Genomic DNA, 11,575 nt, shown 5'->3' with positions numbered 1-11,575 from the left:
ATTGTTGGCCTTCAAAACTCTAGCTTAGGAATAAGCATCTGCTTCTTTTCAATTGTCCGCATAAACTGGGTAAATTTCTTCAAGTTGCAAATGAGGGGTGAACATACACTGTATTGCTTCTGGAAAGGTTACAAAATTGCAGCACTTTTTGTGAATCCTTTATGAGAGATCTTATAGCATTACCCTTAAATCTTATCTAGGGTTCTTATATGTACTTATATTTAAGCTGTTTTCAAAGAACATAATACATTAGCATCTAGACCTTGTGCCCAAATATCCCTCTTTGGAGCACCTGTTGAATACTCTAATAAATTTTGAACTCCTCTCATTGCTTTATAGAGATTCACAAAACACATGGATCCTTTCTCTAAGATGAAAAACCTCCCAGAGGAAAAGCACAAACACAGCCTCAGCCCACCTATACTGGAGACCCTGTAAACAATCTGACAAATAATAACATACAGTGCGTATTTCTCCAGCTATAGCCTTTGGAGGAAATCAATAAAACTTTCAGAAAATTAAAGTTAGAGCTCTTGAAACACTGTAGGAGGTAACATTCATCCTTTGCAAATACCTAAAGAAAACTGACTTCTGAGACAATCCAATCCCTATTATAAAATACTCTTCCTTCACCAGTAATGGCAACACTGGTAAAGGCACTGCTAAGCATGTTTGCACCCATCTGAACCAAGCAGGCATAGAATCTAGGTAACAACGCCCACTGACTATTAATATGATTGAAACTATCTGTGAATTGGGACTCAGTTGATATTAAGATGTAAAACCCCTGAAAATCTACAAGAGCATTTTCTTCTGGGGTGTTTTATTTCATCGGTTTCTTTTTCAGTCTACCTTTTAAGGTATTACCCAATCGCCATGTTATGTATGGTATCTAGCCATGGTACTGATGTTCATGATTCCATGAAGTGGCATCTTTGCTTTACAAAGTATCAGGGTTATAACAGAGAGAGTGGTGAAGGACTAAGAAACATACTTTAATAGAGCCAGTTAACTTGCTGGACACCAACATCCAGTCAGGAGCCTCAAGTGAAATCTCTGCCCAAAGGTTTCAATTGCTAAATATCAAGGGAATAAAACCAAGGCCCAATCACAGAGTAGCAAATACCAGAGGCCTGGGAAAATCCCAAGAGAATAGCTTCAATGGCAGTGATTCTCAAATGTTCAAGGTACACAAGAATCACCTGGTGAATGTGTAAAAACAGTTTCTGAGGCCGATCCTCTGAGATTTTAATTCAGCAGGTCAGGCGAGGTCCATGAATTTATAGTTCTAACACGGCTGGCGGAACCAGAGCTGCTGCTCTGAGGAACACACTTTGAGAACCACTGCCCCACCACTATTAAATCAGAGTCGGCAGTCTTGGAAAATGCAAGGTGATTTGCATGTTCATTCAAGTTTGAGAATCACTGCTTTAGGAAATGAGGCAACAGGTTTGTTTGGTGTTTTCCCTCCTCCTGTGATATCAGGATAGGGAGATGGTGAAAAGAGATGTTTTCAAAAGAAAGTAAGTGCTTAAATCACACTCTTTGTCATGAAACAAACCTATCTGGCCACCTTGCTCACCTTCCTCAATGAAGCATCACTCACTCCTTCCTTTAGCCACCTCTCCATCCTCACTGTACCTTACCTAGGGCTCACGAGGAGACAGAGGTCCCATATGAACTTCAGATCTACATGTTATAGATTTCCCGGGAAAATCTAGAATTCATGTAATTTTTTTTCTAGTCAATAAAAATTACACTGGCATTAAACAAAGAATCATGGAATTACATACGTTTAGAAAACTTTTCATGTAAATAACTTCACAAGAAATTCACAGAAAAATATGTTTTTAGACTGATTGGCAACAGGGCCACGACAAGAGCAAGAAATGTCAACAGAGTGGCCTCCTGTGGTCACCCATGTCTCAGAGATGGAGGAAGGAAAGAGAGCCTCTTGACTGATTTGCACTGTATGTAATTTTACATTACATGTAATTACGTGGACTAAACCAAGTGTAACACAGAAGACTAAACATGCTATCATTCCATGTGATGAGCCTCTACAAAGAGGAAAAAACAGAAGATGTGAAAAAAAACACTTTTTTTCTACTTTAATTCTGTACCTATATGAGATGATGAATGGTCACTAAACTTACTGTGATAATCATTTCATGATGTATGTAAGTCAAAGCACTACGCTATATACCTTAAACTTTTACACTGCTCTATGTCAATTATATCTCAGTAAAACCGGAAGGAAAAAAAAAGTGGAAGATGTGAATATATCAAGCCTTGGCAATGGGAAAGGCCTAAGTCCACGTGACTAATTACACCTTCTTCTTGCTGATTCATGCTATTGTAGATTCAGCAGCTCCAGCAGCGAAACAGCTTATCTGTTAACAAGCTACAGAAAGAAGAGCCCCAAGTCCCATCACGCACTGCAGAAATGTGATTTGAACTGGCAAACATCTCCCAATCCACCACAATAACCCCTTGCCTCGCTTACCTGAAACATTCACACATACCACTTCTCCCCAATTATTTCCATAATCAGTGAGCCTATTGCTGATCTAAAACCTGACACATACATGAGTAGATTCCAGGTCTGTTAAGTACCAGGAGCAAAGGAGGACACAGAAAAACACCGCATTTAGTCTCATTTTCTCTGAGAAATTCAGTGCACTGCAACACAGCACTGGACTGAGAACACGGAACCAAGGTTCTAACACCAGTTTTGCTACCAGATACCTTGAAGCAAGTCACTTGGCCTCTTTCATTTCATTTCTTTCGAAATTAGACTACATTATCATTCAGATATTTCCATATCTAGGAGTCTGTGATCATGCTGGGTATCCATGCTATTAGAAAGCCAAAGAAACAGCTACTCAGAAGTACATGGAAAATAACCATCTTGGATGAGACTTAAGAGCTGCAGTGGCACTAGCTCCATACAAGGCATCCTAATCCCAGGTCAGAACTCGGTACTGCAGGCTGCCCAGAAACTGGGGCATATAATAAGGTTTATTCATATGAGCATCCTTCCTAACTTATTCAACCAGAAGTCTTTCATGAATACCACCCAGATGCTGAAATGAGGATCGCCATCCTTAGGTATCAGGGATTAAAGTATGATCCAAAGAGTTCAAGTTGCCTCCAAAATGTCTGCAACTGCATGGAAGTTGAAGGCCTCACTCACCTCATTCCCACCACATCCTGCAAATCCTTTTCTTAGAAGGAAATCAGAAACACTCTTTTTTGAAGACAGACGGGTAATCCATGTACAACCATCTATGAGACTGCCTGCATGGGGCCTCCTTCTTTGAAGACTACAGAGATTTTAGATTAAAAAAAGCATCTATGTCAACTCTGTCTAGATGGTGTGTTCAAAGGGAAGACTCAAAGCAGCAAACTAGAGGGAACTTTTTGTTTACTTATTTCTAAAAAGCCAAACAAACCCTCTAGGAATGGTTATCTGTCACTTCCTTTCTCAGCACCCACTGTTCCTTCTTCCGGCTGCAGTCACAATTTTTATTTGCAAACCATGACTACCGCCCTCAGTGGACCCATGTCTTCAGTCCCAGGGTTCCTTTTCCTCTAAGAATTTTATGATCTGCATGAATCACTTTGCATAGATAACTAAAATTGATCATTAAAATCTGAAATTAAAAAAAAAAAAAAAAGAGCATGCAACACCCTGTTCTTATTTTGCTTCAAGGATACTCCTACTGAGCTCATGGAGTTGAAAGCTGCAAAAACTTGAAGGATCCTCCTCTCAGGTTGAAAGACTAGGACATGAAGTACCCAAGTATGCCACACAGACTTCAAGAAAAGGAATACAGCCAGATCTTCCATCTAAGTATCAGGAAGAAATCGGAGGTAGGGAAAAGAATTGGGGTAGCTCAGCAGTAGCCTTTTTCTTAACGTCAGAACCCTGATTTTTATTCCGAAACGAGACTATAAAACAACATTTCCCAGACATTCTCGCATGGAGGTGTAATCATGTGACTGTGTCTGGGCCAATGACCTGCAAGAACAAGTGTTACGCTGGCTTCCAAAAGGCTCTGGAAAAAGTCCAACTTAATGAAATGAAAATGTCTGATTAGACCTTGACTTGTCCTGACAACTCTGGTCACAGGGAAAGCAGTCTTATTGACTCATCATGTCATTTCGGTCAACTGTTAATGCAAGGAGTATCATGAGGAAGAAAGAACTGCTTGCAAATGTACAAAATAAGCAACAAATACCCCTGTCGACAGTATTAAATTATTTATCAATCACACACTACAGGTTATATCACAGTAATTACAGTGATGGAGGCCACTGGGTCCTCACCAACAAAAAGACTGGTTCTTCCACTTTTAGGACAGTTATTTAGAGCAGGGGTCCCCAACCCCCCAGGAACCTGGCCGCACAGCAAGAGGTGAGTGGCGGGGAGCGAGCGAAGCTTCATCTGCCGCTTCCCATCACTCACATTACCACCTCAACCATACCCCCAACCCCCCGTCCGTGGAAAAACTGTCTTCCACGAAACTGGTCCCTGGTGCCAAAAAGGTTAAGGACCGCTGATCTAGAGGACTACAGGGCACTCAGCGTTTATCAGGAGTCTGTGCTTTGATAGAATCTACTCTTCAGTAAGTCTACAAATCTTTTATCCTTGGCCCTAAAAGCCAAAATCAGGGTTGTACTTTATTATAATCAAGCTGTTTAGGAATTTCTGGTGAAAATAAAAGTTTACACTCATATTAAAAGTGAATAAATGTTTCGAATCTACCTTTCATCTTTGGTTAATACGTTTCTTGCTAAACAAGCCAAATTCATAAAGGAAAAGACAGGTTACCTCATAACACTTTCTTTTCAACTAAAGCAGTAAAGACCCACACTAACACTGCATTTTTTTACTTCCAAGTTCTATACATCAGGCTTCTCACAGAAACTTTCACTTCAGCCACTGGAATACCTTGCAAGAGGCAGGCACTCAAGAAATATTTGTTAAGGTGACTTGAACATAGTAACACATTAGGTGAACATTATAGGAAGTTAGCCGAAGGGCTCTTCACTGAGAAGAAAACAGCTTTTTACCATGTTCTTTATTGCTAAGTGAAAGGATATATATATATATAGCCCTGTTCGCTCAAAATGTACCCTCTCCACATCACTGACATCCTGTACATGGCCATAAATCACAACTGGTCCTTGTCATGAGAAAAACTGTGTGTCAACTTGAGTTTGTCTGCCTTAAAAGACAGGTGCAAGGGTAAAATCAAACATATTTAAGTGCTTGGGAAAGAAACACTGCTCTACAGAAGCAAGGGACTATTAGGGGCAGGAATTATAAACATATACACCTTTTATAGCAATAGACTCCAGACAGGAAATCAGGATGAGACTGGTCTATCCTGGCATTCATTTCATAGAGTTTAGTTTTGTCTGATGAATATTTAAACCCAAAGCACTGCAGTGGTAGTGCCAATATCTGTCATATTTTCAGTTGCATCTCCTTTCTGGACTAGGAGCGCCCCTAACTATTCATAAGCCTTAAAATCCTAATTACTGGGGAGACCAGCGGCAGACTGGAGTGACACGAAATTAAGGTTGACTTTTAAGAAAACAGGCACATGTCTTGTACTGCTCTATTAGATACACTTTGGCATTTTGCAGAGCCCAAATGAATTACAGAAGAGACACAGGTACTGTTAATACATCACATGCCTTCTAAAAATTCTGGAAGACGTGGGGAGTCCCACATCATTTCTTTGGGACTAGAGACGTTGCCAAGGACTAAAACTGATGATGCCTAGAAGGAGAACCCTCCAAAACTAACTCCTCTGCTTTGCTGACCCAAAGGAAGCCAAAGGAAAGAGACTCTCTCACTCAAGGTAACTCCCTAACTAACAATGTTTAGAAAAAACAAGTATTTTCAAGATGGTTCAGAGTTGGAGGATAGCAGGTAGAGAGTAGAAACTGACTTGGATTTGATTATGGGGTCATGAGAAAGGATCAGAAATGTTCATTTTTAGTTACTACTGAAGTTTTTATAAAATCCCAAGACATTCACTAGAAGTTTACTAATTAAGACACGTAACCCACACACAACTAGACTACAAATACTTATAATACATGTTTTTGGTTTTTGTTTTTTGAGAAAGAAATCTCAACTACCAAAGGTTCACCAGCTGCAGGACTTCAAAGGCAGTAATAGGAGCAATGGTCTCCAATGACTCAATTTGGAAAGAAAAATCTCTCACACAACCCACCCATTAGACAAGATGACATATACATCTACTTCAGGACACCTTACGTTTTGGATGAATAGCCTTGAATTTACTTCACAGCCAATAGCTTGCCAGAGAAAACTTAGAGTTGGATCCTATTACTTAATACACTAAATCCACAGCTCAAAGTCCATCTCACTGGATAACTGAATATAACTAGTGATGGGAATTAAAACTGAGGATGCTAGCAGCCCTGGTTTCACTGTTATTATTTGTACTGTGTGAAATGATTTTTTTTTTTAATGTCTGAAACATTTATATTAACATATTTCCATACATATTTCCATACAAATACAAGATTTTTAGAAATTTCATGTAATGTCTGAAACATTTATATTAACATATTTCCATACAAATAACCCAATGAAAGTTTAGTATTAGTTGTTTTGTTTGTTTTTTTATACTGCAGGTTCTTATTAGGCATCAATTTTATACACATCAGTGTATACATGTCAATCCCAACTGCCCAATTCAGCACACCACCATCCCCACCTCACCGCAGTTTTCCCCCCTTGGTGTCCATATGTCCATTCTCTACATCTGTGTCTCAACTTCTGCCCTGCACACTGGCTCATCTGTACCATTTTTCTAGGTTCCACATACATGCATTAATATATGATATTTGTTTTTCTCTTTCTGACTTACTTCACTCTGTATGACAGCCTCTAGATCCATCCACGTCTCAACAAATGACTCAATTTCGTTCCTTTTTATGGCTGAGTAATATTCCATTGTATATATGTACCACATCTTCTTTATCCATTCGTCTGTTGATGGGCATTTAGGTTACTTCCATGACCTGGCTATTGTAAATAGTGCTGCAATGAACATTCAGGTGCATGTGTCTTTTTGAATTACGGTTTTCTCTGGGTATATGCCCAGTAGTGGGATTGCTGGGTCATATGGTAATTCTATTTTTAGTTTTTTAAGGAACCTCCATATTGTTCTCCATAGTGGCTGTATCAATTTACATTCCCACCAACAGTGCAAGAGGGTTCCCTTTTCTCCATACCCTCTCCAGAATTTGTTGTTTGTAGATTTTCTGATGATGCCCATTCTTACAGGAGTGAGGTGATACCTCATTGTAGTTCTGATTTGCATTTCTCTAATAATTAGTGATGTTGAGCATCTTTTCATGTGCTTCGTGGCCGTCTGTATGTTTTCTTTGGAGAAATGTCTATTGAGGTCTTCTGCCCATTTTTGGATTGGGGTGTTTGTTTCTTTGATATTGAGCTGAATGAGCTGTTTATATATTTTGGAGATTAATCCTTTGTCCGTTGATTCGTTTGCAAATATTTTCTCCCATTCTGAGGGTTGTCTTTTCGTCTTGTTTATGGTTTCCTTTGCTGTGCAAAAGCTTTGAAGTTTCATTAGGTCCCACTTGTTTATTTTTGTTTTTATTTCCATTACTCTAGGAGGTGGATCAAAAAAGATCTTGCTGTGATTTATGTCAAAGAGTGTTCTTCCTATGTTTTCCTCTAAGAGTTTTATAGTGTCCAGTCTTATATTTAGGTCTCTAATCCATTTTGAATTTATTTTTGTGTATGGTGTTAGGGAGTATTCTAATTTCATTCTTTTACATGTAGCTGTCCAGTTTTCCCAGCACCACTTATTGAAGAGACTGTCTTTTCTCCATTGTATATCTTTGCCTCCTTTGTCATAGATTAGTTGACCATAGGTGCGTGGGTTAATCTCTGGGCTTTCTATCTTGTTCCATTGATCTATGTTTCTGTTTTTGTGCCAGTACCATATTGTCTTGATTACTGTAGCTTTGTAGTATAGTCTGAAATCAGGGAGTCTGATTCCTCCAGCTCCATTTTTTTGCCTCAAGACTGCTTTGGCTATTCGGGGTCTTTTGTGTCTCCATACAAATTTTAAGATGATTTGTTCCAGCTCTGTAAAAAATGCCATTGGTAATTTGATAGGGATTGCATTGAATCTGTAGAATCTTTGGGTAGTATACTCATTTTCACAATGTTGATTCTTCCAATCCAAGAACATGGTATATCTCTCCATCTGTTGGTATCATCTTTAATTTCTTTCATCAGTGTCTTATAGTGTTCTGCATACAGGTCTTTTGTCTCCCTAGGTAGGTTTATTCCTAGGTATTTTATTCTTTTTGTTGCAATGGTAAATGGGAGTGTTTCCATAATTTCTCTTTCAGATTTTTCATCATTAGTGTATAGGAATGCAAGAGATTTCTGTGCATTCATTTTGTATCCTGCAACTTTACCATATTCATTAATTAGCTCTAGCAGTTTTCTGGTGGCAGTTTTAGGATTCTCTATGTATAGTATCATGTCATCCGCAAACAGTGACAGTTTTACTTCCTCTTTTCCAATTTGTATTCCTTTTATTTCTTTTTCTTCTCTGATTGCCGTGGCTAGGACTTCCAGAACTATGTTGAATAATAGTGGTGAGAGTGGACATCCTTGTTTCTTTCCTGATCTTAGAGGAAATGCTTTCAGTTTTTCACCGTTGAGAATGATGTTTGCTGTGGGTTTGTCGTATATGGCCTTTATTATGTTGAGGTAGGTTCCCTCTATGCCCACTTTCTGGAGAGTTTTTATCAGAAATGGGTGTTGAATTTTGTCAAAAGCTTTTTCTGCATCTATTGAGATGATCATATGGTTTTTATTCTTCAATTTGTTAATATGGTGTATCACATTGATTGATTTGCGTATATTGAAGAATCCTTGCATCCCTGGGATAAATCCCACTTGATCGTGGTGTATGATCCTTTTAATGTGTTGTTGGATTCTGTTTGCTAGTATTTTGTTGAGGATTTTTGCATCTATATTCATCTGTGATATTGGTCTGTAATTTTCTTTTTTTGTAGTGTCTTTGTCTGGTTTTGGTATCAGGGTGATGGTGGCCTCATAGAATGAGTTTGGGAGTGTTCCTTCCTCTGCAATTTTTTGGAAGAGTTTGAGAAGGATGGGTGTTAGCTCTTCTCTAAATGTTTGATAGAATTCACCTGTGAAGCCATCTGGTCCTGGACTTTTGTTTGTTGGAAGATTTTTAATCACAGTTTCAATTTCATTACTTGTGATTGGTCTGTTCATATTTTCTGTTTCTTCCTGATTCAGTCTTGGAAGGTTATACCTTTCTAAGAATTTGTCCATTTCTTCCAGGTTGTCCATTTTATTGGCATAAAGTTGCTTGTAGTAGTCTCTTAGGATGCTTTGTATTTCTGCGGTGTCTGTTGTAACTTCTCCTTTTTCATTTCTGATTTTATTGATTTGAGTCCTCTCCCTCTTTTTCTTGATGAGTCTGGCTAATGGCTTATCAATTTTGTTTATCTTCTCAAAGAACCAACTTTTAGTTTTATTGATCTTTGCTATTGTTTTCTTTGTTTCTATTTCATTTATTTCTGCTCTGATCTTCATGATTTCTTTCCTTCTGCTAACTTTGGGTTTTGTTTGTTCTTCTTTCTCTAGTTTCTTTAGGTGTAAGGTTAGATTGTTTACTTGAGATTTTTCTTGTTTCCTTAGGTAGGCTTGTATAGCTATAAACTTCCCTCTTAGAACCGCTTTTGCTGCATCCCATAGGTTTTGGGTCGTCGTGTTTTCATTGTCATTTGTCTCTAGGTATTTTTTTATTTCCTCTTTGATTTCTTCAGTGATCTCTTGGTTATTTAGTAACGTATTGTTTAGCCTCCATGTGTTTGTCTTTTTTACGTTTTTTTCCCTGTAATTCATTTCTAATCTCATAGCGTTGTGGTCAGAAAAGATGCTTGGTATGATTTCAATTTTCTTAAATTTACTGAGGCTTGATTTGTGACCCAAGATGTGATCTATCCTGGAGAATGTTCCGTGCGCACTTGAGAAGAACGTGTAATCTGCTGTTTTTGGATGGAATGTCCTATATATATCAATTAAATCTATCTGGTCTATTGTGTCATTTAAAGCTTCTGTTTCCTTATTTATTTTCATTTTGGATGATCTGTCCATTGGTGTAAGTGAAGTGTTAAAGTCCCCCACTATTATTGTGTTACTGTCGATTTCCTCTTTTATAGCTGTTAGCAGTTGCCTTATGTATTGAGGTGCTCCTATGTTGGATGCATAAATATTTATAATTGTTATATCTTCTTCTTGGATTGATCCCTGGATCATTATGTAGTGTCCTTCCTTGTCTCTTGTAACATTCTTTATTTTAAAGTCTATTTTATCTGATATGAGTATAGCTACTCCAGCTTTCTTTTGATTTCCATTTGCATGGAATATCTTTTTCCATCCCCTAACTTTCAGTCTGTATGTGTCCCTAGGTCTGAAGTGGGTCTCTTGTAGACAGCATATATATGGGTCTTGTTTTTGTATCCATTCAGCAAGCCTGTGTCTTTTGGTTGGGGCATTTAATCCATTCACGTTTAAGGTAATTATCGATATGTATGTTCCTATGACCATTTTCTTAATTGTTTTGGGTTTGTTTTTGTAGGTCCTTTGCTTCTCTTGTGTTTCCCACTTAGAGAAGTTCCTTTAGCATTTGTTGTAGAGCTGGTTTGGTGGTGCTGAATTCTCTTAGCTTTTGCTTGTCTGTAAAGCTTTTGATTTCTCCATCAAATCTAAATGAGATCCTTGCCAGGTAGAGTAATCTTGGTTGTAGGTTCTTCCCTTTCATCACTTTAAGTATATCATGCCACTCCCTTCTGGCTTGCAGAGTTTCTGCTGAGAAATCAGCTGTTAACCTTATGGGAGTTCCCTTGTATGTTATTTTTCGTTTTTCCCTTGCTGCTTTCAATAATTTTTCTTTGTCTTTAATTTTTGCCACTTTGATTACTATGTGTCTCGGCGTGTTTCTCCTTGGGTTTATTCTGTATGGGACTCTCTGCGCTTCCTGGACTTGGGTGGCTATTTCCTTTCCCATGTTAGGGAAGTTTTCGACTATAATCTCTTCAAATATTTTCTCTGGTCCTTTCTCTCTCTCTTCTCCTTCTGGGACCCCTATAATGCGAATGTTGTTGCGTTTCATGTTGTCCCAGAGGTCTCTTAGGCTGTCTTCATTTCTTTTCATTCTTTTTTCTTTAGTCTGTTCCGCAGCAGTGACTTCCACCATTCTGTCTTCCAGGTCACTTATCCGTTCTTCTGCCTCAGTTTTTCTGCTGTTGATTCCTTCTAGTGTAGTTTTCATTTCAGTTATTGTATTGGTCATATCTGTTTGTTTGTTCTTTAATTCTTCTAGGTCTTTGTTTATCATTTCTTGCATCTTCTCAATCTTTGCCTCCATTCTTATTCCGAGGTCCTGGATCATCTTCACTATCATTATTCTGAATTCTTTCTCTGGAATGTTGCCTATCTCCACTT

The sequence above is a fragment of the Balaenoptera physalus genome (assembly GCF_965194825.1).
Source record: "Balaenoptera physalus genome assembly, chromosome: 21".
In the NCBI taxonomy this organism is placed as follows: Eukaryota; Metazoa; Chordata; class Mammalia; order Artiodactyla; family Balaenopteridae; genus Balaenoptera; species Balaenoptera physalus.
This window is presented reverse-complemented; position numbering follows the sequence as displayed.